Source organism: Apium graveolens, chromosome 6 (assembly GCF_009905375.1).
Source record: "Apium graveolens cultivar Ventura chromosome 6, ASM990537v1, whole genome shotgun sequence".
Lineage (NCBI taxonomy): Eukaryota > Viridiplantae > Streptophyta > Magnoliopsida > Apiales > Apiaceae > Apium > Apium graveolens.
Window position 1 is genome coordinate 168,229,532 of NC_133652.1, and position 17,932 is coordinate 168,247,463.

The following is a 17,932-nucleotide window of genomic DNA, read 5'->3' on the forward strand; positions in this document are numbered from 1 at the left end:
CCATGAGCTTGGGCTCGTGGCAATAGTTTTGCCCTAAAGATGGGAGGCACTACTTGTATGGAGAAAAGTGCGAGATTTACACAAGCCATAAGTGCTCTAGTACATTTTCACGTAGAAAGAGCTCAACATGCGCCAAATGAGGTGGTTAGAGCTAATCAAGAATTATGATTGGGAGATTCTTTATCATTCAGGGAAAGCCAATGTGGTGGCTGATGCCCTTAGTAAAAAGGAGAGACTCAAGATAATAATATCTTAGGGAGAGTTTATAAGAGATTTTGAGAAAATGGAAATAGAAGTGAAGGTAACCGGAACCGGTACCGAAAAGCTGTTTGAGATTGTAATACAGACCGAATTTTTGGAAAAGAACATATTGTGCCAGAAAAAGTGATGAATGAAGGCAGAGAGTCAATGACTGGAGAAGAGATCCATACCGAGAAAGATGATAAGAGGATAGTGAGGTGTTCCTACATAAATTGGGTTCCAAAAGTTCAAGAGCTTAAGGATGAGAACTTAGATGAGAGCCATAGTTTGAGGAATAAGATTTAGGGCAAACCCTGAATGTGATAGTCAGGGAGGTTGCCATCAAGAAAGAAAGAACCCATAACATAATAGAGTGGAAAACAAGGTTTTTAATGTATAAGATAACCCCGATTATGGGAGAAGGTTGAAATATTTCATACTAAGGAAACAGAAAGTCGAGTAAGGAAAGGAGACCCGAGACGGTACTCCTATACGGCAATTTATGGACCTGTCTAGACAGAACTTAGACTATTATCCCCAACCACCACCTTGAGGAAACAATGCGGTAGGAAATTCTTTCAGGACCTTTAAGTCTCTAAGTTCTCAGAGTTCCAAGGAACAGGTTGACCTAGTCGAGGCAAGAGCCTGGCTAAATGAAATAAAGGAATCATTTGAGATTCTGAATGATTGACAAATCACAAAAGACTGTTTTTGTCACTTACCCTCCTAAGAGAGAGACCACCCGCTGGTGAAAGGCCAAGGAAGGCACGAAGTAAGAGATTATAATAAACTGATTTAAGTTCAGTCAATTGTTTTCGGGAAAGTAATTCCCAAAGATAAGGAGATAGTGTAAAAGCTTTGGAGCTAGAACAAAAGCGGATGAGTATGATGAATTATGAATAGCAACCGGAACAAATCGGTATGCTTTGATATATTCTAATCACCAGAATATATCAATAATTGTGAGTAACAATTGGAATATGAATAATGAATTCAAATGAAAAGAATAATTCAAGAATCTAACTGAAATATGAATAAAGAAATTAAAGGAGTACAAGCATAATAAGTATTTGAAATGAATATTACTATTCTGAAATTAGAATAGAGGAGAAACCTGTCTTCTGCGCGACTTACTGCAATTAAATCACATTTGTATATCCCTTACTTGACCTGCCTTGCTGGCTTAGCTTCTGTTAGAAAAATAGACTGATTAAGTCATCTTGTACTTCAATTTGCATCTTGAATTGACTTCATTTCGTTCCTATTATCTACCCATGCACTTATAACTGACTCTTATATTACATATAAGCAAGTAAGACTCGATTAACCACATAATACACATAAGCACATAAGCACATAATCATTTTTATAGTTAAAATAATTTTTAGAATCAAAATCGACTCGCTGATTGTTCCGTTGATCACCTTCTGCTTCATTTCCCATTTTTCCGGTTCGGACTCGTTTCGGCGCGTATTTCGACTGATAATCAAGCAATCAATAAAGTCAACTAATTTCTAGAAGAAATTAGGTCTTTATATTATTTTTAATGAAAAGAATTCATTTTTTCTGAGTAAAATGGCTTTCGTTTCACTCGAATCGGACTAACGGTTGAATTATTATCAATTAAATACTGCTAATTCAATTTATTATTCAATATAAATAATTACTACAACCTTTTAAATCCTAAAATAATTTTTAAATAATTATTTAAGAAAAATCAAAGTCAAAAATAATTTTTTTATAATTTTTGGAGTTAAAACGAAGAAGTTATAATTTATTGAAAATTATGTGATTAATTATCGAAATAATTAATCACTTTTTAAATATTTCATAAATAAATAACTAATAACGAGTTAATAAATAATTATTTAATAATTTAAAATAATTAATCCCAAATTATTAGGATTAGTCACAATTTATTACAAATATCTATAACTTATCGTTATTTATTCGATTAGATCAACTGGTACGTTAATTATTGAATAAATGAGTCATGATTCGAATCATATTTCAACTCAACGATCCACTACTCGTATTTCTACGAGTTATTCGCGTTTCTCGCATAATTATCGAAACATTAATGTTATTATTACACGTATACGCTTTAATTAATTATTTATATTTAATTATTCATTACGAATAATTATTACGATATTATACGAATAATTAGCTATCGTCTAAATAATAATACTATTAATAATCGAACTCATCGCTCAATTACTCATATAACTATGAGTTATTTGATTAATTCCCTTATTTATTGAATCGTTCCCTGTAATATTCGATAAATTTAATCCTTAATTATTAATTATTAACTATTAATAAATAAATAGATAAATGATTAAATAAATAATTAAATACTTAATTAAATCACTAAATTCGAATTTATAATTTAAGAAAATAATTTAGGAATTATTTACAAAATATTTCAGATTTTTTTAATCTGATTTTTATTTGGTTTTTATAATTTACAAAATTAAATTATGTATTATCAAAATAAAAGTAAATAAATTTTAATTCCAGAAACAGAAATCAGATAAACGGATTGGGAAATTTTGGATCGAAACCGGGTCGAACACCGGGTTGAAACCGGGTCACCCGGGTCGTCCAGGAACAACCCAGAATCCGGCCATCTGCAAGTTTTCCGGCGAGCCATTTCTCCGACTCCAGATGATCGGTTGCCTGTGTTCTTGGTCCCGTTCGATACCTTGAAGCTGCAGCAACACAACCATGCCGTTCTCGTTCACCCCCGTCGCCCCGGTCGTCTTCTCCGGCCAGAAACAGAACAACGACGGCGAGCCCTTTTACAGACGATCCAGGAACCGTTCGGATCGATTCCAGTGTCAATTTCATTCAAAATTTCAGCAGGAATCTGAAAATAGCCTTATCTAATCCTAATAATCCCTGTAACTAAAACTCCGATCAAATCATACCATTTTCCGGCCAAAACTCGAAGTAACGATTTTGTACATGAAAAATTACGATTAATATATCAAAATAAAGCTATTAACTTCTACAATCAAACCCCCATAACCAAAACAATCCCAGATTTTTGCAATTACAAAAACGAACTAATTAAAGTTTATATAAACCCTAAATTAAGAACAACTATCTAGAACATAACTCCGATCAATTAACCATCACCAATCAATTGTAAACAAGTAAAGGAAACTATATCAAGCATCAAAATCAATCCAGAACCCCAGAATCAAAAACGCCTAAATCATACATAAACCCTAAAAATAAGAATTGAAAATCAACGTAATAAAACACAAAATTGATGACAGAATTAGAAAGTAGGGATCAAGAGCTTTCGATTGAGTACTCACATGTCAGATTTGGAAGTCGGAATCACTGTCAAATCTTTGCTTGAAATCAAGAACTCAAGAACCCTAATTTCTAAATTTGGGAATAATTTGCAGAATTATGAATTAATTAATAATAATTAGGGTATTTATAGTATGAAAAATAATACTCCTAAATAAAATTAAGGGGCTAATTATACATCTAATAAAAATATTTGGCCCTAATTTTTATAATTTTTGGGTATAAAAATTTAATTTATAAATATTTTATATATACAATATATATGCCAAAAATTCCCAAAAATTATGAATAATTCAAAAATACAAAGAAATGGTATAAATAAAAGTCCTATAATTTTATAAAAATAAAAATGTGATTTTTGTGGGGTTTTTAACACCCAATAGGGCCCGAAAAATCATTTTTTGTAAAACGAGAAAATTTATAAAATATCTAGATGTTCAGAATATTGCGATTGTAAAAGCCGTTTAATGAAACATAAGGCTCATTATTTTATTTGAAATACTGGCTTTAAAATCATTGTTTGGGTTGCATAACATTTGAAATGAAACCTTTGAATACGATATAAAACATCTGAAAAATACCTTAAAAATACAGAAATGATACAGAATACACGTAGCACGTAACAATTAGGGTTTAGCAGATAATCACACATAATTGACATATTTATTCACATATTTTATTACAAATATGATATAATACAACGTAAATTTCCCGGTCGTTACACATATATACATCACAACAACAGTATAACGGGTATAAAACTTTCCTGAGCGTTCCGGGGGTAGACTTAAGCTTAGAGTGGGTCCGATAACCTATGAACAACAACATAAGTCAGAATTAAACCACGGTCGCGTAAGAAAATAGACTTCAACCAATTGAACCCTAACGTTCGCTTATGGTCACTTCTACGCTTAACGAATCTCATAAGTCGTTCGAGTACCCTCGGCTCCACCATTTTTAATAAATTAACCATTAAGAATTTTAAGGTGATTCTTTCGCGAGTACTCTACCAACTTCCTAATCCACTTTACATAATTTTTTCATACTCCAATTAGTCATTTAAGGGCCTTAAACAAGGCTTCAAAGTAAGGCGAGGGGTAATGGTTCTTTCGCGAAACGCCGTTACTTAAAACGGTCGTTTCTCCTAAACCGTACATCGGATTCAAGCGAACCACATATCAAAACGAAGCTCGTAGTATGAAATATCTAAATATGGTAATTACCAGTTCATGGAAGTGAGTGTTCGGGTGCAAAAGTTAAGCACAAAACAGTCTAAGGAAAATTGGGCATTACGACGGCTATAACTTAGCAATTCCCAAATTTTTACCAAATCAATTCAATATCAAACCTCCACCAATTAACACCATTCCACCATCATTCAACCACAATACAAGATCATTTAACTATAACTCAAGATCTCAACTTATTCATCTAAACCAAGTCAAAATGTGACCAAGAACATCAAATCCAACAAGTATCACTCCTAACTCCAAAATCAACAAAACCACTTACTGAAAAACGTTCTAAACATGAGTACACACCCATTACACTAACCCATCATCTAAACATTATGAAATCCAAACCAACAAAACTTAAGACTAAGGGTTTGAGAAGTTATACCTTCGTTGGAGAGTGGAGAATCACTTAGGAAGCCTTATATAACCACTAACTATCTCTACTAAGCTTGGCTCTTGAAGAAAACATAAGAAAACACAAAGTTAGTTTCTTGAAAACACTATTCACCAAGAACTTTGATGAATTGATTAGCTATTTTGAACATGGAATCTTGAGCTTAAACTTATGGCTCATCTAAGTTATGAATTATGGAAGCTAAAGAAATAAACCTCTTGAATTATGATTAAGTGGAGCTTGGGTTTTGGAATTTTTCTTCCTTGCTTTTCTTCAAAAAGCCGTGAGCAAGGAGATGGGGGGGGGAGAAATGAATGTGTTTGCTTGGTTGCTTCTTCTTTTGACTTAGGAATTGATTTTAACCTTTTTTACCGTGGTTAATAATGTTTGGCTAGTAATCAACCAACAAAACCTATCCACTTGTGATGCTTATGTCATCTTCCCTCTGTCATCCATGTGCCACATGCCTTTGTATTATGGTTTGATGACATCATCATCCACTAACCTTTTTGATTAACCCCTAATTACTTGGCTAATGACCGCTTATCTGTTATACGGTTCGCTTAACTTTCGTTCTCGTTTATCGTTTGAGGGATCATACCCGGGATCTTATTACTTGGGTTCCTCTAAACCTTTCTCAATATTTTATATTCCTTTTATGATCCTCTCTTATAATCCTTAAATTTAAATCCTTTTAATCATGTTACCTCATACTCAATTCTTTCGGTATCTGGTAGATTTTCTAGGAAAAATCAAAGTGTCTGGATTTGAATTCTAACGAGCTTTACATACACTCATTTACTTTATGGAATACTAATACGATCTTAGAATTTCCATAACAGTACTCCTATATAGCGTGGTCTGATAATTTTCCTTAATCAGTATCATCAGCAAAAGTCACTATTCATTCGTGTTTCAAAAATTCCAAAAATTGGGGTTATTACAGTGGAGCTAGAGCACAAATCGTATTGGGCTTTGAAGAAACTGAACCTTGATTTGGATGCAGCTGGTAAGAAGAGGATGCTTTAATTGAATGAACTCGATGAGTTTCGGCTTCAAGCGTATGAGAACAACAAGATGTATAAGGAAAAAGTCAAGAGGTAGCACGATAGGGGTCTAGTGCTCAAATCATTTATGCCGGGGCAACAAGTTCTTTTGTTCAACTCTCATCTCCGTCTTTTTCCTGGAAAGTTGAAGTCAAGGTGGTCAAGGCCGTTTGTTATCAAAACTGTGTTTCCACATGGAGCGATGGAGATTTTTGAAAATGATCCAGGCCAAGCATTCAAGGTGAATGTACAGAGGTTGAAGCATTACTATGGGAATACGGCAAACTGTGAGGTGGTTAGTGTCATTTTATTGTCCACTTGATCTTGAGATTCTACATCAAGCTAGCAACGTAAACTAAGCACTTCTTGGGAGGCAACTCAAGTTTGTTGTACATTAGTAGATAGAGGAAGAAGAAAATAAGAAGAAAACTCCAGAAAAAAAATCAAAATATGAAAAATTTCAGTGTCAACTACAATAGCACGGCGTGCCCACGCTGGAAAGCGGGGCGGCAGTGCTGAAAGCACGGAGACTGCGCGCGCCAGCGCTGCCTGGTGGGGCGGCCGCGCTGGATAGACAGAAGCACGGCGCGCCCGTGCTAGAATAGCCCCTGAAGCTGAAAAAAATAAAAATAAAACAAAAAATACAAACAAAAAATAAACTCCAGCCGAATTTTACTCCCTCCACTTCCATATTTCCCTCTCTAAATCAATTACATTACCCCTATTACTCCCATTATTCCCTTAGTCAAATCCCACTTTTTTTCCAAAACTAATTCCTAAACCCTATATACACACACACTTATACACAAACTTCTTAATCACTTCTCAATTCTCAAATCTAAATCTCTCTTACTTACATCTTTTCTCTCAAACTTATTCAATTTTAATGGCACCCAAGAGACAAAGAACCCAAGTTAGCAGCAACACCACCGATTCTTCTAGTGTTGGGGGTGTCAGGCCCAGGTTTGCAACTCTGGAGGCTGAAGCGGAGTATACGAGGCTGCTATCGAAGCCCATAGCCAAGGAGCGAGGTTTTCTGCCATCAGGGAGAGATGTTTAGCTGTTGGAGATGATTCTCAAGATGGGTTGGGTTGCATTTTGTGAGGCACCTGCTGTTGTGCCCATGAGTGTGGTTCACGAGTTTTATGTGAATGCGAAGACGGAGAAGAACAGGTATTTTGTGGTTAGGTGATTGATGGCGGATTATACCGTAGATGCGATTCGGAGGGTGATTAACCAGCCTGAGAGACAGCCGGGCCAGGATGATTGGGTGACGAAGGTTGGGGAAGATTTTAATTTGGATTTAATTATTTCTACTCTCTGTGTTCCTGACACTCAATGGAAGTTTAAGAAGGGGTCGAACGAGTATGCTACTTTTCCTACATTATGCATGAACAGGTATGCCTGTGCATGAAACTCATTTATTTGTGCTAACATTATGCCTTCATCATATGTGCATGATGTTACAGTGGACCGGGCAAAGCTGTTGTGGGGTATTCTGCAGGGTGATTATATGGACTTGGGGTCCATTATTTTTCAGGGTATATTGAGGTTTCTGCGAGGGAACAGTACGGGTTTTATTATGTATGCGTCTATTGTGACGAAGCTATCTGTGGCAGTTAGAGTTCATTGGCCGAGCAGCTACAGTTTCCTAGTGCCCCGATTGATAGTTCGACCATAGCAGTGATGCAGGAGTGGTACGGTGGAAAGGATGATGAGAAAGGGATCGGTTATTCCTATGATCACCTCCCAGGTGGACAACCAGCTGATCAGACATATGCTGGTGATTCTGCTCAGGCTAGTAGAGCAGCATGGAGACATCAGATGGGGGAGGCCGGTTCTTCACAACAGCAGCAGCAGGATGTTGAGGGCAGTGCTGGTTTGAGTTTAGCGCAGTATAGGCGCTTGATGATGAGGATGGATGCGATGCATGACATACATAGTCGGTTTGCACAGGACCTTACCCATGCATTGGGTACATCATTCAGAGCCACAGGAGTTGACATCCAGTGGCCAGTATTTGGTAAGGACTCTATATACCCGCTGCCTGACACTCCTGACACACCACTTGTTGAGGGTGATGATTTTTATTCTGAGTAGGTATGTCTGATTCCTTACTATTACCTATACTGAGGAAAGTGAATATTTTAAGTTTGGGGTGGTAGTTAAGGAATATATGTTATGTGTGTCCATTTAGTTGCATATTCATGATAGTTTAGTTCATATAGTTGCATATTTGCCATGTAGTTTTTTTTTATTTTGCATGTTAGTATGTCGCATATAGATTGCATGTGCACTATATCATGATCCCTTAAGTTTACTTTATCGATTGATTTGTGATATTGATGCTAGTGTAGTAATGTTGTATAGAGCGATGTTAAGTCTTATCGAGTTGATTTGCATGCTAGAAACAATAAAAATTTCACTAAGTCTTATAGGTTGCTTGAGTGCTAGATCATGGTCATGGTTTGTTTATTTGTTGAGGTTTAATTGCTTGTTTATATCTCGAATGTATGATATTCTTTTAATGATAAAATAACATGGATATTTAAAAATTAGAGAAAACATTGGATTTCATTGCTAGTTGTTGTGGCTAGGTGTCAAATGACTAGTAGCCGACTCATATTTATATGAGTAGAGTAGGGTTGAATGAGATTGAGAGAAACGCACTCGTTCAGAAATTGCAGAAAAAATGAAAAGAAAAAAAAACAAGAAAGAAAAAGAAAAAAATATGTGTTGATGCATAATTGATCACGAGTGGGATCTTTAATACTCGAGTTATTAAGTTCTTAGGGGACTTTGTGCCTAGTGACTTAAGGCTTTTATAGTCTGGGATCTGCTAACCTAACGCTCGTTATATGGGTATTATTGTATAAGTCTTTTATGGACCTCACTCATGGCACAATCAAATAAGTATATTGGTGATTGTTTATGTGTTATAAATAAAAGCATGAATCCGTGTAATAACTCCTATATAAGAATTGAACTGTTGTCAGTCATTCTGAGTTTAATGTTTATTCTATTTATAATCTTGTTATTGCCTTGATGAGTAGTGAGTCATGATTATTGATCTAGTTGCGATAGTATATCTGTTAAGCACTTGCACACACACACGTTTCTGGCTTGTGAGTTAATTTGTGAGATTTGATTGATCTTTGTGCGAATAACTGCATTTGTTGAGATGTTGCTCATTGATTGGTTTAGTTATTCTGAGGGGATCGTGGCATTCATATTAGTTGCATTCATGCATTTTTATTTTTCATTTTTTGAGTCTATTTCTGCTTGAGTACAAGCATCGGTTCAAGTTTGGGGGTGTGTTAAGTGGCATTTATATCCACTTAGAATGCTCTATAAAGGCTTGAATTGGTGTTTTGAACTCAAGTTATTTATGTATTTTATGCGTTTTGGTAGTATTTTTGCATTTCATGCATAGTTGAAGGAATCGGGAGGTTTAGCATTGTTATGGTGCTAAATTGGTGTTGGTACAGTGTCTAGGATGGAAACTCGTAGAATGTCATCTCAAACCAGCCAGAAAAACAAGCAGAAGAAGAAATTCCAGTAGGTCAGCGCGCCCGCGCTGTGATAGCGCGCGCCCGCGTCGGGTTGGCAGAATGACAGCGCGCCTGCGCTGGAACAGCGCGCCGGTGCTGGAACAGCGCGCCCGCGCTGGAACAGCGCGCCCGCGCTGGAACAGCGCGCCCGCGCTGGAACAGCGCGCGGTCGCGTCGGGCCGGGATTTCAGAATTCTGTTTCTACTTGGATTTTGAGAGTTTGAAGCCCAGATTGATTATACAACCTATATAAAGCCTAGTAAATATGTATTTAATAAGAAGCATGTAACGAAGACTAAGGAGAAGCGACGAGAAGACCTAGGAGCACAAATACAATAAAGGAGAAGAAAAGCTTGGTTATACTTGTGATTCTTTAATTGAGTTGTAATCTTGGATGCTAGTTATCTTGTTTATTGAACCTATTAATCTTATTTAACATACTTTGGTTTTATATCAGTTTTATAAAGACTTAGTTTATTATACCATGCTTTCATCGGAACCCGTGGTGATGATGAGTTCGGTTATGGGCTAATCGTTATCGTGGTGTTCTAACGGATTTACTTATGGATTTCTTTAGTTAATTTGTTTCGATACCTTAGTGTGTGGTGATTGTATGATTTCCTAGTATTGGTTATGCTTATTCGTCTTATGAGCGTAGCAAACTTATAAGATAGTGTGTTAATCTCTATTGAAGCAAAAGTGAATATAAGGGTTTAGAACTTGCCATGCTAGCATAGGTTCATGTATTTGATATGCATGATTCGTAGGTAATTTTAACCATCTTACTTTCCCTATGTAATCATAATAGATAACTTTTGCATTAAACCGTTATGTTGTCAAATTCTATAGACATATAAGGTCTCAATATAATTGGTGTCTATTCAGCTTGTATCTCTTTTGTGGATGTCTGGTAGTAGGGTATTCGTACAATGAAAGTTGGCGTTTACTAGTTTCGTGTTATCTGATTAGTGTCATCACCATTGCATGCTAAGGTTAAGAACAAAAAGGCTATTGAATGAAGTATTTAATGAAGTTGGAATCCCATGTTTGTATTATATAAGTAAATCAACCTTAATTCTCTTAGTTAATATTAGTTAGTATAATCTCGTAGTTATAAACAATCTCAACTTGTTATCATCTTAGCATTAAATAATAACTATACCATTGTTGCATAAGTGCATAAATTGAATTTAACCTAAAAGAGTCTATGTGGGAACGAACTAGAAATAATTCTATATTACTTGCGAACACGTATACTTACGTGTCATATTAGCACGTGTTTTCATCCTAACAAGTTTTTAACCCAGGATTGTAGCAAGACATACTTAATTTTAATACAAAGTTAAGTAATTTTGAAAATATTTTGTTTATTGTGCATGCTTTATTTACTCTGTTAAACATAACATCTCTACAAATTAGACAACTTTGTTCACCATTCAAATAGTTGAAAAAAGAGTTAAAAATATCCATAACACATTCACCCCCCCCCCGGTGTTGTATTCAATATCTAACAGAAGTCTTCTAGACAGACTTTGATTACTCGATCTAGTTTTGAGGCTGAGTTGTGTGCACTTGGTGCCACGGGGACGGAGGCTAAATGGATACATGGGTTTATTTCTATGTTACATGTAGTAAGAAAGCCGCTTCCTGTAATTTATGTTCATTTTGACAGCCGTACAACTAACGACAAGATCAGAAGTGTGAAGTATAATGCTAAGACAAAGAGACACATCCAAGTTAGACTGAAGTCTATAAGGGGTCTTGTGTCTGATAGGTTTATTGCTATAGAGTTCATACGAAATCAAGATAATATAGCTGATCCGCTGACTAAGGGGCTTGAGCATGCTGTAGTTCTTAAGTCGAGGTTGGGATGGGACTGTTAACCCATCATAATTCATCAACAGCGGGAACCCAATACACCTGAGAGGAGATCCCTCGAAGTGTATTCAATATGGTAATAACAAGTTGTAAGGATAAATTGGTAGTACCTCTACCATATACTTTTAGATACTTAGGTATCTGATTCTATCCCCTATAAACCTTAAGAGGTACTTGAACTGCTAGTTAGAAAGAGTTTTAATAAACTCTGATGGAAATAGTTTTGGATTAGAATTTCATAAATACTGATGGACCAAATACTGTGTCAGGATTTATAAACTCTGAATAAGGTAAAGTCCTAAGACGAGATGTTGGCAGTACATCTTTGGAGATGCCCGACTAAGCGAATGCAATTTTGAGGTCGCAAGTAGAGGAAAGGGTTAATCCTTGAAGCATTCGACGAACCAGATCGAGACACGACCATAACGTCTCAAAGTCGTAGATCTGCACCATAGCCTTTTGACATGTCATCGTCTATGGAGTGTGGTTACACCAAACATAAAGAAATTCAAGGTGAAACATTCCATCTATATCCGGTGGTCATCGAAGTAGGGGACTTAGGAGGGTTCAAACTTGGAAGGGTACCGATTCTGAAAAACAAGATATGATAAAATCTGATATGCATTTCTGTATGAATTTATGGAGGATTGTTAGAAAATGGAAATTTTAGGACAATGTAATATGTGTTCTTGATGTAATTTTTGGATAATAACAAGTCGAGGTTGTTCCTTGCTATAAGGAATTAAACTTTCATATTTGGATCTAAGATATTTTCTTAGTGAAATCCATGTAGAAATAAGAGCAAGAATGCTTATGTGTATAAGGGTTGTTTCGTTTTAGATGAGAAGCATATTGTAAAATTTATGCAATATTCAGGGCCTGAGGGTAGAGGTTCAGGGCCTGATGATGTGCTAAAATAAGTTTCTGCAGTGTTCAGGGCCTGAGGTTGAAAGCTCAGGGCCTGAGGTTGGAAGCTCAAGACCTGATGGTATGCTGAAAACATTTCTGGAATGATCAGGGCTTGAGGCGAGAGGTTCAGGTCTTGAGGTGCTGAAAAGTTTTGGTTTGTTTAGGGCCTGAGGCTAGTGCTCAGGGCCTGAACTGGGAAGCCAATTGCTAAAACTATATAAACATGTTTTGTATAAGTAAGTATATTATATAATAATATTTGAGTGAGGATTATTACTATTTTAATAATAATGATAATTAGACTCTTATAAAATATATAATAGATCAGATTACATACGTTACTTTCTGAGTAAAGAATAGCAAAAGGTGAAGCGTGTGAAAATCTGAAGAGGGAGATCGATTGGAAAAAAGATAAAAATCCTAGAACATCATTTCTCTGACTCTCTCCCACATATACATACATATATTCATTGATTTTCTTAGTGAATTGAGGTGTTGGTCATTGTTGAGCCTTCTCGTATCTGTGAACGGATCGCTCTGAGTTGTTTTATCCTGGAAGTGATATTGCGGTAACCCATCACAGCGTAAGTGGGGCAATAATCTCTTCATGAATAGTCAAGTCTTCTCGAGGGCTTGGCGACTCAGCTGATTTTCTAATTCTGATAAACCTTCATAGAGCTAAGTGATTTTTCTAATTTCTTGTCAATTCAGTCTCTAATTATATTTTGTTTGTGCCTTCGTGTTTGTTTCGTTATTTGGTTTAATTTTCATGTTCTTGTTAATTTGTGATATATAACTGTCCCATTGTTGCGCGTATTGTTGAGTGGCATTTATGACACTTTATTATGCTCTGTAAAGCTTTGAATTGGTGCGTTTATACTCAAGTTGTTAAGGGTTTTAATGTGTTTTCTCGTGTTTTTGTATTTCAGGCGTTATCTAGGTAATTAGATGAATTCGCATTATTTTGGTGCTAATTTGGTGTCAAGGTGGCGTTGGAATAAAAGCTCGTGGAAGACCGGCTCAAATCTGCAAGAAAAATGAAGAAGTTAAATTCTGGCAGAAGCCCAGCGCGCCCGCGCTGATCAAGCGTGCGGCCGCGCCCGAAGTTCAAAAAGCCAGCGCTCCCGCGCTGATCAAGCGCGCGGCCGCGCCAGGTCGGGGTGCAAAATTCTGAATCTATTCTAATTCGAATTGGAAGACTTCTCTGCTAATTAGGGCTACTATATAAGCAACTTTAGTTCGTTTTCAATAAGATATCAAGCCAGAGTCATATCAAGGAGAGCCATAAGAAGACCGTGTTAGCACGATTCAACAAAAACAAAGAAGATCTTGTTTTTACTTGTGAATCTTTGTTCTAAGTTGTAACTTGGATGCTAGTTTTGTACTTGGGTTTATTTATTCATTATAAAGACTACGTTTATTATACCATATTTTCATCAAAACCCACGTTGATGATGAGTCTGATTATGGACTAATCGTTATCGTGGGGTTCCAGCGGATTTATTTAGGGATTTCTTTAGTTAAATTGTTTCGATGCCTTAGTGTGTGGTGATTGTATGATAATCTAGTATTGGTTGTGCGTATTCGTCTTATGAGCGTCGCGAACTTATAAGATAGTGTGCTAATTCTTAATGAAGCGAAAGTGAATTTAAGGATTTAGAACTTGCCATGCTAGCATAGGTTCATGTATTTATTATGCATGTTTCATGGATAATTTTAACCATCTTACTTGCCCTATATAATCAAGATAGATAACTTTGCTTTAACCGTTATGTTGTCAAATTCTATAGACATATAGGGTCTCAATATAATTGGTGTCTATTCAGCTTCTATCTCTTTTGTGGATGTCTAGTAGTATGGTATTCGTGCAACGAAAGTTAGCGTTTATCAGTTTCGTGTTATCTGATTAGTGTCATCACCATTGCATGCTAAGGTTGAGAACAATAAGGCTATTGAATGAAGTATTTAATGAAGTTGATATCCCATGTTTGTCATATATATTAATTCAGTCAATTTTATTCTCTTAGTTATAATTGTTAGTTTAATTTTTAGTTATAAACAACCTCAATTTGTTATCGTCCTGGCATTGAATAATAACCATACATTGTTGCTTAAGTGCATTAATTAATTAGTTAACCAAATCCAGTTTCTGTGGGAATGAACTAGAAAAGATTCTATACTACTTGAGAACTCGTATACTTGCGTGTATTATTAGCGCATATTTAGCGACTAACAAGTTTTTGGCGCCGCTGCCGAGGACTGCTGTGTTAATTTATAGTTTATGTGCTTTCCATCAGTGGTCGTTAAAGTTCATTGACTCGGACATTGTTACTTATCTGTTTCCTTATCTTATTTCAGGTACTCTAGCGAGGGTGTATGCATACGCGTTCGCGTACTTGTAAGAGAACTCTGGATAAAGCCGAGGAAGAACTTGTGGTGGTTTGAAGGAAAGTTTTCGAGGAAGAAAAAAAGGTAGAAGAAGAGGAGAAAGTTGAGGAACCAGCTTTAGTAGAGATGGGTGATCAAGTAGAAAATCCTAAGGCTTTGATGGATTATTCTCAGCCTAAGATTAATGACATTCAGTCAAGCATCATCAGACCAGCCATCAGGCCTAACACTTTTGAGATCAAGTCAAGCACGATTCAGATGATAGAGAACTTAGTTCAGTTTGGGGGTTCTCCTACTGAAGACCCCAACATGCACATCAGGGATTTCATCGAGATCTGCGACACTTTCAAGTTCAATGATGTGACTGAAGATGCTATCAAGCTACGACTCTTCCCATTCTCTCTGAGGGACAAAGCTAAGTGCTGGTTACATTCTCTACCAGCAGGGTCTATCACCACTTGGAAAGATCTTCCTCAAAAGTTTCTCACTAATTTCTTCCCTATGGCAAAAACTGCTGCAATCAGGAATGCTCTTACTCAGTTTGCTAAGAAAACTGGAGAATCTCGGTGTGAGGCTTGGGATCAATATAAGGAGATGCTAAGGAAGTGTCCACATCATGGCATGCCTGATTGGATGATTATTAACTGTTTCTATAATGGATTGGGTGCTACTTCTAGACCCATGCTTGAAGCAGCATCAGGAGGAGCCTTGTGGGATAAAAGCTACGATGAAGCTTACGAACTTATTGAACTGATGGCTGCTAATGAGTACTAGAATCCTTTCTAGAGACTGACTCAGGGAAAAGTAGCATGAATTCTGGAGTTGGATACAGCAACTGCTATAGCTGCCCAACTTAAGACTTTGACGATGAAGGTGGACACTTTGGCTAATTATGGAGTTAATCAAATTACTAGTGTCTGTGAGCTTTGCGTTGGTGCCCATGAGACTGATTAGTGCACAATTTCTAGTGAATTAGCTTAGTTCGTGAGCAACTTTCAGCATTCGCAGCAACCTGTGCCAGCCACTTATCATCCCAACAACCGCAATCATCCTAATTTCAGTTGGAGCAACGTTCAAAATGCGGTTCAAAAGCCTTATCAACAGTATCCAACTAAGCAGTACAACCCCCTTGGTTTTCAGCAACCGCAATATACACCAAGACAACAACTCCTGCTGCAACAAGCCAATGAAAAATCTGAATTAGAGGAGTTGAAGCTTATGTGCAAGAGTCAAGCTGTTTCTATCAAGACCTTGGAAAATCAAATTGGACAATTTGCCAATGCCTTGCTAAATCGTCAGCCTGGTACAGTACCTAGTGACACTAAAGTGCCAGGAAAGAGGGAAGCTAAGGAGTAGGTAAAGGCAATCACTTTAAGGTCTTGAAAGGTTGTGAATCCCGAACAAACTCAAGCGTTGACTGAAAAAGTTAGGGCTGAGAAAGAAGCAGAGCAGTAGGAAGTAGAAGTGGAACCAAGGAAGACTACTGTTGAGCACACTCCTCCTGAGGGTAATACAGGGGAGAAACAGATCTGTCATCCACCGCCTTTTCCTAAGCGGCTGCAGAAGAAAAAGCTGGACAAGCAATTTGAGAAGTTTCTGGAGGTGTTAAAGAAACTTCATATCAACATACCTTTCGCTGAGGCTCTTGAGCAGATGCCTAGTTATGCAAAGTTTATGAAAGGAATTCTCTCTCAAAATGTAAAGCTAGATGATTTAGAGACTGTCGCTCTCACGGAGGAATGCGGTGCTGTGCTGCAACAGAAGTTACCTCCGAAGCTTAAGGATTCAGGAAGCTTCACTATTATGTGACTATTGAATAAGTGTCTTTTGACAGATGCTTATGTGACTTAGGAGCTAGCATCAATCTGATGCCCTTTTCAATCTTCAAGCAGTTGGACTTACTTGATCCAAAACCGACTAATATGACCTTGTAGTTGGCCGACCGTTCTATTACATATCCGCGAGGTATTGCGGAGGATGTCTTGGTCAAGGTTGATAAATCATCTTTCCTGCTGATTTCGTAATTCTTGATTTTAAGGAGGATAAGAAGATTCTCATAATCTTGGGAAGACCTTTCTTGGCAACTAGACGAACCTTGATAGATGTGCAGAAGGGTGAGCTCATAATGTGCATGCTGGATCAGGATGTAACTTTTAATGTGTTCAATGCTATGAAATTTCCTACAGAAAATGAGGAGTTCTTAAAGGTGGAGTTGGTCGATTCTGTGGTTACTTCAGAACTTGATCAATTGCTAAGGTCCGATGCCTTAGAAAAAGCCTTATTGGGAAATTCAGATAGTGAAGCTGACGAAGGTGAAGAATAATTGCAATATTTGAATGCTTCTCCCTGGAAGAGGAAGATTGATATGCCTTTTGAATCTCTTGGAATGGAGGAATTGAACAAAGCTCCTAAATGCCTCAAACCATCTGTTGAGGAAGCTCCCACTCTTGAGCTTAAGCCTTTACCCGAGCATTTGAGGTATGCATTTTTAGGTGATGCATCTACTTTTCCTGTTATTATTGCATCTGACCTTTCAGGTAGTGATGAGGAAAAGCTCCTGAGGATTCTAAGAGAGTTCAAATCGGCAATTGGTTGAACTATAGCAGATATCAAGGAAATCAGCCCTTCTTACTGTATGCATAAAATTCTGCTGAGGAAGGTATCAAGCCTACGGTCGAGCAGCAAAGACGACTTAATCCAATCATGAAGGAAGTAGTGAAGAAGGAAATTCTCAAGTGGCTAGATGCAGGGATCATCTATCCTATTTCTAACAGTTCATGGATAAGCCCGGTTCAATATGTGCCAAAGAAAGGTGGAATTACTGTGGTAGCAAATGAGAAGAATGAGCTTATTCCTACAAGAACAGTCACGGGGTGGAGAGTTTACATGGACTACAGGAAGCAGAATAAAGCCACTAGGAAGGATCACTTCCCTTTTCCCATCATTGACCAGATGCTTGATAGA

The 17,932-nt window shown here is 37.0% G+C and overlaps 1 non-coding gene across 1 annotated transcript; it reads right to left on the reverse strand.

The window, feature by feature from the left end:
- Positions 1-15,484: 15,484 nt before the first annotated feature.
- LOC141669546 (small nucleolar RNA R71) lies at positions 15,485-15,591 on the reverse strand. The gene has a single exon (XR_012553819.1). It is a non-coding gene; the product is annotated as a small nucleolar RNA R71 (small nucleolar RNA).
- Positions 15,592-17,932: the final 2,341 nt, after the last annotated feature.